The following is a 16,382-nucleotide window of genomic DNA, read 5'->3' on the forward strand; positions in this document are numbered from 1 at the left end:
AATTACTGTACAAAACTGTACAAGACTGCTCAGGCTATGGTGAAGTTGCTGTTTATGTGATACAACCACCAGTGTAATCTCTACCAGCCAATTGGATTTAGAATCCTGATAACATTTAACCAGGAGAAAAAGATAATTTCAGGGACACATCCTTAGTACTCTTTAAAAGACTAATTTTGTGGATAATCATTGGCTGATGGACTAAACTAGCACGTTCTGAGTTTATCAAAATGCTGCTTCTCTCTGAGCAACAATCACTCTAGGGTTCCAACATCCATTTGACAAAACGATATCAACGTCACATGTTTGGAATGATAAAAATAAACTAGTGTAATTGCACTAGAAATCTGTCACCGGATCATCCTCCCACTTTAAAAATACAGTAAACATCTTGGCTTTGCCTCAACATTTATTTTTGACAAATGTATAAGCTCTCTTGTGACACCAGCTAGTGCCAGTCGTCTGTCCCATTTACAGTAATAATGCAAGCCAGTTGTTTAGCCACTTCATGTTTTGCTTATCTGTCACTTAGCCAGATTTTAAGCATTCAGTTTAGTGCACAGAAAGGATGAACATCTTTGATCAATAATTTGCATATTGTAGTTTGTTACAAAGAGGGCTATGGGCATGTGTAATTCAGCAGGATGAGATATGCACTTAATGGGTTAGTGTACATTACATTCTGTATGCAGAAATATTCAAGTCACATGTTTTTCAAATGTACTTTCAGCTCAACCTTTCTGAATTTTAGGTAGATCTGGTTTAACATGAGTAAAGCATTGTTGGAACTCTTTAGGAATGGATGAAAGAATGATTCACAAACTCCCTACAAGTGACAAAAAGTACATAATCTAATTGATTGTCATCTGATTTGTCACCTCTGCAAATCTGTGGCAATTTACAAGTCACCCCTCTTGCCAAAACAAAAACAGTGCATCTTTATGCTACAGAAGATTTTTAAAAGGTATTTATTAGTGTAAAAGAGGGTATTAAATATTCAGTCAAAGCAGGCTAAAGTGTCCCATATTTGCTAACAGAATTTAGTGTGTTCATAGATCATATAGAAAGCACCAAAAACAAATTGGAATTCCCCTAACTCAATAATATTTCAGTGCCAGTGACTAAAGTTTCAGATCTTTGTTTTTTGTCATGTGTTAATAATACTCCCCAGTCTAAATCCCAATAAAAGAATGTTCATGTGTGCTGAAGACGTCTCTCTATAAGCACACCAATTAGAACTCTTCAGAAAGCTTGCTTTTAACATCAGCTATGTATAGTGTTCTCATATCACATCCTGCTGTACATTTCACCTAAGAAGGTGAGCTATTTAGACAACACCAGATTCCCTGAATGAAGGAACACTGTCTGATCATAATTAATGATAATGAACTTGAAAAGGCCAGCTTAATAAAATGCAATTAGACACTATTACTTCCAAGAGTTATGCACATGGTTTAAATGTTACATAGCATTTTCAGTAAATTTAGGCTTTCTAATTCAGGGACAAATCTTGCCTCTATTATGTGCATCAGTAGTCCCTAACAGCAAATATAGCTGCTGGACTGGCCCCTTAGAAAACAACAGACTATAATATAGTGGTGGTTGCCCTTTTATTACGTTCTGTTTACGAGAGATTAGTATTACCTGAGCTGCAAAATAATTTTTTGAATCTCAAGCAGTCAAATTAGAGGAGTCAACAGTATTACAATAATTTTTTACCTTTTCCTGGACAAATTAAAACACACAGTAATATTGGTTACTAGAGAGATTTAGGTCACAACAACAAGGCTCAATTGTATGACTTTGCAGTGGCCTTGGGAGCAAGGGTGACAAATACTCCTGAGAGAGTGCATTGGGTGTTTCACACTTCACTTTTGATTATTTGGAGCCTCGCTTGAATCATACCACGGATATTTTTCAAAGAAAATCAGCATTTGGCCTGATTCACCTTTCTCTTGCAATGGTTCTGCACCACTGATTTCAATAGAACTTTCTCAGTTTACTGGTGGGGAGGGAGGCCACTCTGCCTCTTGTATTGGGCAGTAACCCTCGGGCTCAGGTCGCACTGGCGAGGCTGAGTTGTAAGTAGTCTGTAGGTCTGGACCCATCTAACGTAGGCAAACAAGAAATAATAGTCGGGTGCTCATGGTCCCACCCTGGGCAGGGTAGAGCACTGTGGAGCCTTTAGCTCCCAGCCCCTCAGCTTGATTATCACTACAAAAGTTTTTTTCTCCTGCTGATAATAGTTCATCTTAATTAATTAGCCTCTTACAGTTTGTATGGCAACTTCCACCTTCTCTGTATGTGTGTGTGTGTATATATATCTTCTTACTATATGTTCCATTCTTTGCATCCGATGAAGTGGGCTGTAGCCCACGAAAGCTTATGCTCTAATAAATTTGTTAGTCTCTAAGGTGCCACAAGTACTCCTGTTCTTTCAGCTGCAGCTGTCAGTACTTAACAGTTTGAAGCTCTAGGCCTTTCGGCGGGGCTGAGCAGAGAGCAGGCTGTAGCCTAAGCCTCCTGGCCAAGACAGCCAGCTACCACACAGACAGTCTGAGGGGGTCTAGCTTTTTGGGTGGGGCAGAGCCGGGAACAGGCTTTAGCGTCAGCTTGTGGGCCAATGCAGCCAGCAGACACACACAGTCTGAAGCTCTAGCCCATTGGATGGGCAGAGCAGGAGGCAGGCTCTAGCCTAAGCCTTCTGGCTAAGGCAGCCAACAAACACTCAGTTCAGGGTTCAAGTTGGGATGAGCACCCAGTCTAGGGGCTCCAGAAGGGGTGAGCACCCACACAGTCTAGCATCCTAGCTTGCCGGATGGTAGATTCACACAGGCCTCCTTGCCTATGTGGGGAGTCAGTCACCACAGCGGTGGGATGGCCGGGGTAGGGCAATGCAGGCCCACCCAACTCCACCACTTCCCAGTCCAGGGCAGAGTGGTCCACCACTGGGTCAGCAGGGATCCAGCTGCAACACACTGACCTAGAAGCAGTCAGCCACACAGCCAGACAGTCATCAGCTGCCCTGGGCTACTTCTTACTTCCCTGGGGTTTGGTATCTGGAATCCACAGGTCCTCAGGGTACACAGCAGATGGTAGTCCCGGCAACTCCCCTTCTGGGTCCATCTCCTCCATTGACAGGGTGATGCAGAGTGTTGATTCAGCACCCAGGTGTAGTGATCCCTCACACTCCAGCCTGGAGGGAGGCCACTCTGCCTCTCCACACCCTGATGTAAATGGGGGGGGGGTGGAAATCACACTCATAGTCCAGAGTCAATATCTCTTGTGTCAGAAAACTCTCCTAGGTACATCCTCATTCTTCTATATTCTAGAGGTAGACTTTAGTAGGCCATTCCATTCATCACTGAAGATGAGCATAAAGCAGCAGTTTACAGACTAAACAAGATGTATTGTTTAGACATTGTGATCATGGGGAGTGGGGGCAGAAATCTTTGTAGAGAAGCCAGCAAAAATGATGAAATAGGAAGTTGTGGGTTACAAATTTTACGAAAATATGGTGTATATTTAATAGTAATAAATAGCACTTTTATAGTGCTTTACATTTAAAAGCACTGTAGAACAGCTGGGCTGAATCCTGCACTCCTTACTCGGGATCAAGTTAACAGGAGCAGCAGATGCTCCACTTATTTTGGTGCCTATGAAGTCCATACTTAAATCAATGAAGAAGATGGATACAAAACATGGCAATCTACGTTCAAACCAGCCAGAGCAACTTTTCAAAAAGTGGACGTGAAACTCCAGGGTCTGGTAAAATTATTCCTACTACTACATTCCTCTAAGCAAAAGGACAACGTACATTTGTCAGATGGGCAACCACGGAACAGTCTTGCCAAAGGCTATGCTGGACACTATTAGCAGCACAAGTACTAAAACCAATGTCTGAGGTGGTAGTCCAACATCTTCTTGTCCACTAAATCAGAATCTCTGTCATACAAAATTGCTTCCAATCTCTGCACTTAGACCCCAGTTCAGGAAAGCACTAAAGTACATGTTTAGTTTTAAGCATGTAAGTAGTCCCTTTAAAGTTAACAGAACTAATCATGTGCTTAAAGGCAGGTATGTACTTAAGTACATTGCTAATGAGGGCCTTAGTTACATAAAACAAGAATAAAAGGGTTCATCCTATATTGTAAAGGTTTGCAAAATTCTACTGGAAATCTCATGAGAGACCTCCATGAGATTTCTGGGGTATGAGTGGCTCATGGTATTTCAGTGTTTCCAGTACTGGCCAGAACCCTGAACAGAAGATTCAAAAAAGATAATATATAATGAAAAATGTTTATTCAAACCTATTCAACATGCATCCTGCATAGGAAAATAAGTTCAATTAGTAACGGACTGATAGCCACGGAGCTGGTGTCTTAGTAAGGAATTATTATTGCCAACTGTGAAAAGCTGCCAGTTTCGTTCCAATCTACTAATTATCTGCAACAATTTATGGGTTAGTGTCCACCACCTGAATTATCTGCTTGTCTGCCAAGCAGCATGGATTTCAGCATAAAACTCTGGAATTAAACTGGCAAGCTAAATGGACCCTTGGAAGCAACAATGTTTCAAGCACCAGGAAGAGGAAATTGTAAATGCTATCAGCGCCTTTAAGGGAACAGATTGAAAAATGCTGACTATCCCTCATAGGTGCTGGAACTGGGGGTGCTGCTGCACGCCCTGGTTTGAAGTGGTTTCCATTATATATAAGGCCTACAGTTTGGCTCAATGGCTCTCAGCTCCCCCACTCTGAAACTGTTCCAGCATCCCTGCCATCCCTGGTTAAGCAAGGATTTCATTTTCCGGGCATGTTGTTAAAAGGATGTTTAGCACTAAAGCATAATTCAGAGGCAGAGGAGAGTCTAGTCTAGCCTCTTTCCAATGCCAGATTGCTCATTGCAGAATATTCTCCAAGGCAGATTGCGCAATCTGATTTTGTTATTATTCCAGTATCACCTATAATGTGCGAGGCATTGTCTATATACACAAGAAGACACAGTCCTTGACCTGAAGACCTGACAGCCTAAGGGCTTGATTCGCCTCCTTTACACCCATTTATCACTTATTATGTGTAAAGCCCGAAATGCATAATAGCCCACCTATGGTCCTTTATCACTCATGAGTATTACTGTGGCTTCAGAAAATTTAAGCACCTGAAAGAGTGCTCTTCTTCATAATTCCAGCTCTACTGAGGCATGCTCAGTGATAGCCATTTCTAATATAGATAAGAAAGAGAGCGGATATTAAACCGGAACATCTCCACATCCTTCTCTTGTAATTCTAGCAGAAATTTACCTCCAGCACTTTCTCAGCGCTGTGGAGTGAGTGTCAGTTATTGCAGATGGCACTGTGGGCTACCCAAAAGGAAGACCCAGAGGTGTGAGCTGACATGCTACTGTCAGTGAGGAATTCGTATTACTGCACTTTATAATCCAGCATGAGAGAAGGAGAGAAAGAAGAAAAGGTGTTGTTGAATTTTGTTGGGTTTTTTTCTGCGGGAAGGAGAGGGATTTCTGTTTTTGTTTTGTTTGCTTTTTACTCAAGAAATAATCCTGATTTTAAAGGGAAATCTCAAATTTCATTTACATGAAGATTGATTTTTGCATTAATAATACACAATTTAAAAAGAAAATATGTTAATAAGCACTTTGCACTTTACAGTCTGGCCACTAGATGGCAGATAACAAAAAGAACAAATAGTTGACCCTTAGTTGACCAAATAAGCAGGAAAATGGTACTGCTCTTTAAGATGAGAGGTTTCACATCCACAGACAATAAAATACATTTCCTTCCAAAGTCCTCTAAAAGTCTCTCTTGGTCTTTACTTGCAGACCATACACCATAACAACCCTAATCCCCTAATAAAATAAACAACAGTACATGCTCTTTCTTCCCCTTGCAGACAGGGTATATCAAAGCTTAGGCAGAAAGCATCTTCCTGACCTCCTGGCCATGCCCCTTGCAGTCCCAACTGGTCTCCACAACTAGGTAATCAGTCTCAGCTGAGCCCAGGCTGATTTCCACATGGCCAGATTTCTCAACAATGAGAGAAAATGCCTGACAAAGCTCTCCTAAAGAATAGAGCTTTAACTCTCTCCCTGCCAGCCATGGTGTGGAAGTCTGTGACCTCCCCACCCCTACTACCACTCATCCATCACAAGCACAATAAAGAAAAAAGAAATCCAAACAGTGTGGACAATATAAGTGGTATGATTAATGAAGCTAATAGTATCAGGAGAATATAACTGCACATTGACAGCCTCATTTTCAAAAGAGCACCTCCACATTTGCAAGTACATCAGTTTGTGAGCTACAGTCTCTGCACTTACTGCCTGCAAATGCTAATTTCTACACACTATTGCCTATTTTGTGAGCACATTTGCAATGCCTGAATACACATTTCCATAAGCAAATGCAAGACTTGGAGCACACAAACTTGTTTGTTCAAATAGGCCCAGTATGGTTTGTTTTTAAATATTTGGTCCTAAATGTAACTGTCATTAATATTTATGAAAAGTCAAAAGGTGAACTTGAAAATGCTTCCCGCAATCACATTAATGATGGCAAATTCTGATGTACTATAGCATAAGTGAAGTGTGACGGATTGTTAATAATGTGTGTACTAGTTGAATAGAACTATGAACATGACCATCAGAAGTGTAAGATCTCAGCCAAAAACAACAGTGAAACTCATTTAATAGATGTCTTGCTTAACTGTGGCCCAGGTTCCATGTAAATAGAACATGACTAAGTAAAGTGAAATTCTTGGTGACAATTTTACTCACTTTCTTTTTCTGCTTCTATGGAAGAAGCCTATATGGAAGACAAAGGAGAATGTCAGACCTATGCATTGTCTTTTGAGCATCTGTGACGACTGCTCTATATACATCCGAGTGCCCTGAAACTGATCTATCTCACTGCGTAAGGGTTTAGCTTCTATATTTGCAGTTGCAAATACATAGCCTATAGTTATTCATGCCTTTGTCGCCTTCAGCTGAACTACAGCAATACGGTATACTTGGGTCTGAAGCCTTCGGCACTTAGGAAACTCCAACTAGCACAGAAGGCTGCAGTGCATCCCCTCAGCAACATAGGCTACCGTGAACACATCAAACCTGTCCTCTGTTCTCCTCAGAGGCTTCCCATAGGATTTAGAATCAAGTTCAAGGTCTTGGTCCTTATCTTCAAGGAGCTCTATGGCCTGAGTCCAGGATATCTAAAAGACTGCCTAAAGCTCCAGGACAAAGACCTTAGTTGACAATTCTACTCCCCTGGCACAGTGGAACTCAACAATAAAAGTAAAGCTAGCGTGTGGAGGAGACAGAACTTTCTCTGGGGGCAGCCTGACACTGTGGAAAGATTTCCCCCAAGAACTAAGGACCATTGCAAACCTCACCTCCTTCCACTCCAAGTGCAAGGTGAATTTCTTTGACCTTGCCTTCTCTAATATAAACACATAGCAACAGGTATATTTGTATTAAACAAGCAAGCCAACCCACCAAATAAGACACTCTCCTGTAGTGCTTCTCCCCCTGGAGAGAGGATGAGTGAACAAACGAGTGACAGATGTGTAGTCACTCCGCTTAATGCACTATTGGAAGGTGCTCAGAGACTGCAGTGATAACAGTGGTATAAGAATACAGATGGCCAAGACCAATTTACTTCAAGAGGATTTTTGCCTGAATAAGGACTATAGGATTGAGGGCCTGATTAAAGATAATGGGAATCTTTTCATTTAATGGGAGCCTTTCCATTGTCTTCAGTGGGCTTTGGATCAGACTCTTGGTCCCATCCACAAGGTATGTTTGTGGTGGGGCTATACACACATACACACAAACACAAACACTAGCATATTGTTACATGACATCACACTCTGAGTATCTTTATTATAGGAGCTAAAACCCAATACCCTGCTCTCTTTTGGAGTAACAAAAAAGCTATTTCTCCAAGTTAAGTATCACATTTCTTCACAATTATTTTAAATTACTCCAATACTACTGAAAGGTGCCACACTGATAGCACTGGAGACTGAAGAATCCTCCTAAGTCCATACAGTAGGCTCAGTAAGGGCAGCCACAGTGCCCTACACCAACCCACAGACATGCAGGGACCAGCTGTGTATGTGTGTGTGGACAGTTCAATTTCCTTGCCAGTTCAATCCCTGGTGCCTCCACTGAAATCCCAAACAAAGGTGCCAACAAGTGCCAAGTATAGTAAAAGATTATGGCATGAAACACAAACCTCTAACATCACTGCAAACCTGGGCACCTTTTGTACAGACTCTGGGCCTGATTTTGATCTTGTCTTCATTGGAGTTACCTCTGCTTTATACTGGTGTAAGTGAGATCAGAATCAGGTTCCTTTTGATATAAAAATCTTTCAAGGTTTAACTTCAACTGTATTTTTGTCTTACTTTGTAAGTGCACCAGTAGATATGCAATGAACAGACACTCTCCACGATCCAATGCTGTTGGAGTATGGATTTGCAATTAGCCATCCAAGATTCAGTAACTGATTCAACACTTTGAACCATGTAAAGCATAAACCTTGCCCACTTACATACCCACTAAATCAATTAGCTGGTGATTCATTCATCTGCTGTAAAAACAATTACTTCTGCATATTAAACTCAAGAGCTACATACTACATTATCTTGATCAGGAGTTGATACTGTGACATGCCAAGATTTAATTTTTTGCCCAACAAAAACACAGCATAAAGCTGACTGTGTGTATTAATGTGTTGCATAATATACCAGACCTGTCTTAAAGTCTTACAGCTTAAAGTCTTTTACACTATATTCTCCACCATCCCACAATACAGCCTGGCCATTTCTGAGCAGCATTCCCATCAGCTCAGAATACATAGGTTTGTGTATTGCAGTTACAGAATGTGCCATTTAAATACAGAGCTTATTTTTGAATCTCTCTCTGGGAAACGCACAGTATTGTGTTTTATTTCATTAATAATTTTTAATAGGTTATGAAGTTTTCTCTGCTCAGCATGCTCTGAAAATGTTAAACAACAAACAGATCCAACATCAGAATATATATGTGTTGGCTGAGCAACAGACATTATCTACTTCTGTTGTTAAATATAGGAAAGGACAATTATGAATCCGGTGTGTAGGAAATTTTTAATGCTATAGCACACAGGAAATCTTAGTGAATAGGCTTATAATACATTATTCATTACAGACTGTCCTCGAACAATGAATCAGAGTTCCCATGACTACAGGATAAAGCCAACTAATGCTATGAGTCCAAGAATATGCACCAGCGTATCTGCCCTTTTAAGTCACCTCATAACAAGATAACAATGCAGGGTACTGATATTGTTCATTAAAAAAATGACTAAACATGAGTCAAAAGGTCTGGGTAAATGTGATCATCCCTATGGCAAGTATCTTTCCAAACCAAAACCAATACAAACAAGTGTAATAGGTATCAGGAATGGAGTTCCAGTAACAGCTTGTGATGTAGCTGTGTATGCATCACTTGCTTCCAAAGCAGTCAGAGCCTGGGAGGATGGCTAGAAGCAGCATGGTCCAGTGGAGTCCACAGACTAAGATTCAGGAAACCTGGGTCCTATTCCTAACTCTGCCAATGACCTGCTGTGGCCCCTTGTACCAGTCACTTCCCTTCTCTGTGCCTGTTTCCCCTCTTGTCTCCTTGTATTGTAAACTTTTCAGGACAGGGATTGCCGCTTAATATGTGTTTGTTCAATGCATAGCACAATGAGGTTTGGTTAGAACCACTGAGCATTACTGCAATGTAAACTATAAAGATCAGCCAACAAGACCCTGTGGACACTGACATTATGGGATTGAGGGAAATTTTCAGAAGTGCCTAAATGACTTAGTAGCCAAGTCTCATTGACTCCTATATCTCTTTTGAAAATGGCACTTAGGAGACTAAGTCATTTAGGCAATTTTGAAAATTTTAGCCCAGATTTTGAAAGCCTGAACTTAGAATTTGAAACTGCAATTGGTAGGCAAAAATATTTGTGGACACTAGTTTGCACACACAGTTTAGGCCAATGAGATGGCTATGTACTCATATGAAGTGTGTGTGACCTATATATTACAGAATTGTTTGTTTTAGTATCTGTTTATGTTAGCTCCAAAGAGCCCAACTGCATATTTATATTCAATTGTTTTCACACTCCCAGCCAGTCTCTGCTGAGGAACAGTTGCCCTGGCCTGTTATTAGAAATAATTGCTATAAATGAATTTTTTGCTGATTTTTCCAATCCACGAATACAGTGAAAATCAATTTGCAACCATTATTCTCAGAGTACAGTTGAATGACTCATGATGTGTTGAGAACCAACATCTCTATCTCATACACAAACAAACACAGGCCATAATAGCAGGGTTTCAGTGTTCATTTTCCCACATTTTGGATGGTTACATTAATTATTAGTATTCTGATGTGAATGCTAAGTTCACGGCTTCTGTTCTTATAGCCCCTGTGCTTGTGGTCATTTCTCCCTCTGAAACTACGGCAATTTGCTGCACACAAGTGTGGTTCTGTTCTCACGAATATGCTCACTTCCTGTGTCACTTGTTCATTTCAGCAGGTTTGTTTCAGACTTTCCTTTCTGTCTTTATTTGAGTGTTTGGCTATTATGTATTTACAATCTTGGTCAGACAGAAGAGCAGCAGATGTGTTGTCAACAAAAAAACAGGAAGACAAGGTATAAAATAAAAGAGGATAGATAATTCTCAGGCCACAAACAACCTCCGCTTAGAAACCGAGATCTGAACAATGACATTATTATTATTCCATCTTTGTACAGCATCGTATCTGTGCCTGGTGCATTCCAGTAGTAAAGCCACACAGTCCCTGACCCAAAGAGTTTAAAATCCAAGGACCAGATTCTGATCCCCTTGCTGATGTTGAATCCCTTATGGAAGTCAATAGGACTATTGTAGAGTCAAGTGCTACCCATCATGATTAAAGGTAGGAGAATCAGCTTTAAATGTCTGATTCTGTCACCCTTATCCATTCCTGAGTACTACTTTACTCCAGGAGTTGTGGCGACAAGTAAATTTTAGTTTGCATATAATTTTTCACACACACTAGTTATTTCTGAGGTCTTTGTCACTGTCAAATCAATTTAAAAAATGAAAGAAAAGAGAAGTGAAAGAAAGGAAAGCACTTTCTATCCAGACTCCTCTGTTCCCTTTTAGGAACCTAAATAGCTAATCATCAGTGCAGAATGTTTTCAATCCACAGAATCCCAGATAAGTGGGGTACCTTTGCTGCAGCTTTAAAGTAATCCTTCTATGCAATTCAAAGGTAACAGTATTTTGTATAGCTTGTGCACTGTGAGAATTGTGCATCATGTGGGTGACTGAGCAGATTTCCAAAGGCCATGGAGGTCCACCACTCTTCAAAATTAAGTAACATTGCCATTCTCTTGTTTCTGTTCCCAACCGTCAAAGCTATTAAACTCATTGGTAGGGTGAAGGCCCGACTGTGTTCTCAATTAAGTCAAAGAAGGTTTGGCCATTGACTTCAGCAGCCACAGGCCACAGAGGCTTGAAAAGCAGTTTTCAAGTTCCAGCTATTTGTTTCTCTAGCACCATACTAGAAAGAAAACAACATCTGAAACATCCAAGAATTTGTATTTAGAGCAGTTCTGCATAAAAAGTGGAAAGCTCAACTTAAAGGAATATTAAATTTGTGCGAGAGCCGAGGACATATAAGGCAATTTCAGCTTGATACAGTTTGAAATGGCAACATTATAAACCCTGGGGAAATGAAGTTTCTAATGCAAATGGCCGATGCTTTAAACTCCCGTGGCGCTGCTGCAGTGAAGAAACAAGAGGTTACAAACATCAGATTTTTTCCTTGTGTAGTTGACATTACTCTGATAAATATTATCATAACCACCAATTGTACATTTCCCCTGGGTCTTTCACTCTCCTGCTCCACACATTAGCCTTTAATGATTAAAACCATCTCATTACTGAATAGATGGAGTCATCCAAAAATCTGTTTAAACATTTTCACAAGCTTTTTTGTTTAAAGCACTGATTTGCCACTATGCCAATGAATGCACCTCTGGATCATTTTACTGACTAATAGCAGCTACACGGACTTTTAAACTTGACAGATGTCATCTTAGCATCCTATTGAGAAGATAATCATGTGTAACTTATGCTATAACTAAGTAAGTTGCAGTAAACAGGAAGCATAAATAGCTGTCTGTAAACACAGCAAGCAACTACTCTAAAACAAAGTCCATGGCTTTCAAAGATCCAGCATATCATTTTATTCACTGATCTGAAACCAAAGCAAGTTATCACCTCATGCACCAGCACTAAACTGGGTGTTTATTAGCTGAGTTTCATACTTTATATTATGATCAGAATTGTAGTTCTAGAAAAATAAAAAGATAATTCAGACTAGATCTGATTAAATTATATAAGTTATTCTATTCTATTAATTTTGCATTTTCATCTATTTGTGACCTGTCTGCAAACAGATTATAATCTTTTTTAGATTTATTCATTATTCATATTGTTCATCAAATAATTCCTTCTTATGATGCTTGCTCTGTAGTTGGTTTAGGAGCAGTTTGTTACAAGTATTTGACATTCAAAATGTGAGTTATTTTGACTGGACACTTGGTCAAATGATATGTCTAACCAGTTATTTGTGTATGCAATTATCATGCATATGTCTGCCTGCAAAAAAGGAAAAGAGAAAGGAAGTTTAAACCTGAATCCAGATGTTAAAAATCACAAAAGTTATTTTAAAAAAGCTGAATTACAATCAAACTATTCGCAAAAAGAAAAGGAGTACTTGTGGCACCTTAGAGACTAACTAATTTATTTGAGCATAAGCTTTTGTGAGCTACAGCTCACTTCATCGGATGCATAAAGTGGAAAATACAGTGAGGAGATTTATATACACACAGACCATGAAAAAATGGGTGTTATCATACACATTGTAAGTGATCACTCTCCTTACAAAACCAATCAAACTATTATATTTTTTTTTAATGACCAGGATCTGGTTTCATTTTTTGATAGTGAGAGAGCTGGAAACTGGATGAGGGGATGTGAAAACTCAGATATCTGTCATCATTCAGCAGAGTGCTACTAAAAAGAGAAATATATACAAAGCAAAGGGAAAACCAAAAATACAGGATCCTAGAGCAACTGCAATTTATGAGACTAAACCAGGCCACTCATGAGTCGCTGCTATAAACATTCAGCAATGGCCACTAGATATATCATTAAACACTCTCCGCTTTTTCCTTCCATGAATCGACCTATGTACATTTGAAAGAGTAGAGAAGATCCCCTAGGAAGAGAACAACAGATGATGGCTGAGAGGCTGGTGGCTGAGAGGATACAGAACTAACATCATGACTTTTCGCATCCAGTGACAGTAGCTTTAGAAACCAAAACAAGGTTTCAGAGTATGAAAAAGAAATGAGGACAGAAGAGAAATTGCTGAATTCCAGTCTCTCATGTGAGACAGTAAACCAGGTGATCAAAATAAAAAGACAAATTTTCAGCTGGCATTTTAAATACTGAGATGCCAGTTATGAACTCCTTAGGAAGATATACAGCCAGGCTGACAAAAAACAGGTTCACTCCAGAGGTGGTCCTGTCAGAAACTCTTTGTTTACACAGACATGCTCCTGAAACCCTGAGAGCTATGAGTATTCAGAGTGCCTGATTCTAATCTCACTTGTAATTTCAGAGAAACTCCACTAAAGTCAATAGAGTCAATCTGGATTTAGAGTGTTCCTGACCCAGTGACTTTTACTCCTCAGTGAGATTTCAGGGGACAAGGGCTTTTAGCCTTGGGAATATATATTCCAGAATTATTATACTTAAAGCTATAACCACCTTATCACATATGTTAGAAATCAAACAACAGATTCCTAAATCACCCTTTTACTGCTCTGACTCTGTAAAAACCTGCTCTCAGTCCAGACCCGCATCTTAGGAAAAATCATGTTGCTATAACTGCCAGAGACAGAAATGTTCATTTCTATACTATAGGCTATTATATGGTGTATTGACTTCAATGGGGCTAGGAGTTCACCCATTGTAGTTTGTTTCTTACCACTGCTCTCTACTGGAAGTCATGTAAAACTTGCAGACGTGTGCCAAAAGCCCTAATACTGCTCCAGCTATAGTTCAAGAGTTAGGAACCTGGAGTAAAATAAGTCCTGAGCAGCATTTGCACTTAGGTCCATGAGACCCTAACTAGAACTTAGCATGAATCCCAGTACAGAAAACATCTGTCTTCGATGTGTACATTTCTTTCATTTTGCTAGTAACAGCATGTACGATCATGAAGCTAACTGCTTTTGACACCGTTTGTCATAATGATGTTTGTTTCACCACAGAAGTAGTGATGGTACAAAATTGTGATTCCTCCTTGCAGCTCAGCAATACTGTGGCCTCTACCAAAGGTCCTGGGATGCTGCAAACTTTCTACAAGACAGATGATAGCTACAGATTGTCCTTCCTCGTTGACCTTCAGCAGCATTGCAAAGCAGTTAGTGGTTTCATATTGTTCGGACATTCATTCAAGCGTAAAGTGGGTGGAGTTCCACCTGTTCAGGATGTGCTGTTTAACACAGAACAGGGAAGATATTTTTCATTAACAGAGCATGACTGGCTAGTATGGAAGCAGCAAATTAACCTTAGATTTTCTTTGCAATGGCCAGCTTGTTACTCACATTTATTGTCTGTCAAAGAAACTGTGCACAATCAAACTAAAGCACAGGGCAAAACCTGTAGCACAGATAAATTGCTCTGTCTCTGTCTGTAGTGTTGTTGTACCCATGCTGGTCCCAGGATATTAGAGCGATAACATGGGTGAAGTAATAATTTTTATCGGAGAAATTTTTTTTGGTGAAAGAGACATGCTTTGCCACTTACACATAGCTTTTCTTCCAGTCCTGAATAAAACACATTACCTCACCCACCTTGTCTGGCCTTAGTGCCAGTCAGCAGCCAGACCTTAAAGGAGTCTCCAAGAAGTGCTAGGTCTGTTATTGCATTTTACCCACTTTAAGTCTTGCATTTTCACAACTCTGAGCTCTGTTACATTCTCTTATACATATATCTTATGTGTGAATCCCCTTATGCTTAATCTGTCCCAAATTGTATTTAGCTTAGGCACTCTGGCTCCTCAAACCCAAAGAAGAGACCTGTGAAGCTCAAAAGCTCATGCCTTCCACCAACAGAAGTTGGTCTAATAAAAGATGCTACCTCACCCACTTTGTTTCTCTCATATCCTGGGACTAACACCACTACACCAACACTGCACCAACATTCTCTTGTCTTGAACAGCATATTATCTGTATCTCCATTTAATGCTTCTTAGGGCTTGTCTTCCTTACAGGGGGTAAATCGACCGAAGTTACGCTACTTCAGCTAAGTGAATCATAGAATAGAATCATAGAATATCAGGGTTGGAAGGGACCTCAGGAGGGCATCTAGTCCAACCCCCTGCTCAAAGCAGGACCAATCCCCAACTAAATCATCCCAGCCAGGGCTTTGTCAAGCCTGATCTTGAAAACCTCTAAAGAAGGAGATTCCACCACCTCCGTAGGTACACTCATCCCAGTGCTTCACCACCCTCTTAGTGAAAAAGATTTTTCTAACATCCGACCTAAACCTCCCGCACTGCAAGTTGAGACCATTACTGCTTGTTCTGTCATCTGGTACCACTGAGAACAGTCTAGAGCCATCTGCTTTGGAACTCTCCTTCAGATAGTTGAAAGCAGCTATCAAATCCCACCTCATTCTTCTCTTCTGCAGACTGAACAATCCCAGTTCCCTCAGCCTCTCCTCATAAGTCATGTGCTCCAGCCCCCTAATCATTTTTGTTGCCCTTTGCTGGACTCTTTCCAATTTTTCCACATCCTTCTTGTAGTGTGGGGCCCAAAACTGGACACAGTACTCCAGATGAGGCCTCACCAATGTCGAATAGAGGGGAACGATCACGTCCCTCGATCTGCTCGCTATGCCCCTACTTATACAGCCCAAAATGCCATTAGCCTGCTTGGCAACAAGGGAATACTGTTGATTCATATCCAGCTTCTCGTCCACTGTAACCCTTAGGTCCTTTTCGGCAGAACTGCTGCCTAGCCATTTGGTCCCTAGTCTGTAGCAGTGCATGGGATTCTTCTGGCCTAAGTGCAGGACTCTGCACTTGTCCTTGTTGAACCTCATCAGATTTCTTTTGGCCCAATCATCTAATTTGTCTAGGGCCCTTTGTATCCTATCCCTACCCTCCAGTGTATCTACCTCTCCTCCCAGTTTAGTATCATTGCAAACTTGCTGAGAGTGCAATCCACGCCATCCTCCAGAACATTAATGAAGATATTGAACA

Source organism: Lepidochelys kempii, chromosome 12, assembly GCF_965140265.1.
Source record: "Lepidochelys kempii isolate rLepKem1 chromosome 12, rLepKem1.hap2, whole genome shotgun sequence".
NCBI lineage: Eukaryota > Metazoa > Chordata > Testudines > Cheloniidae > Lepidochelys > Lepidochelys kempii.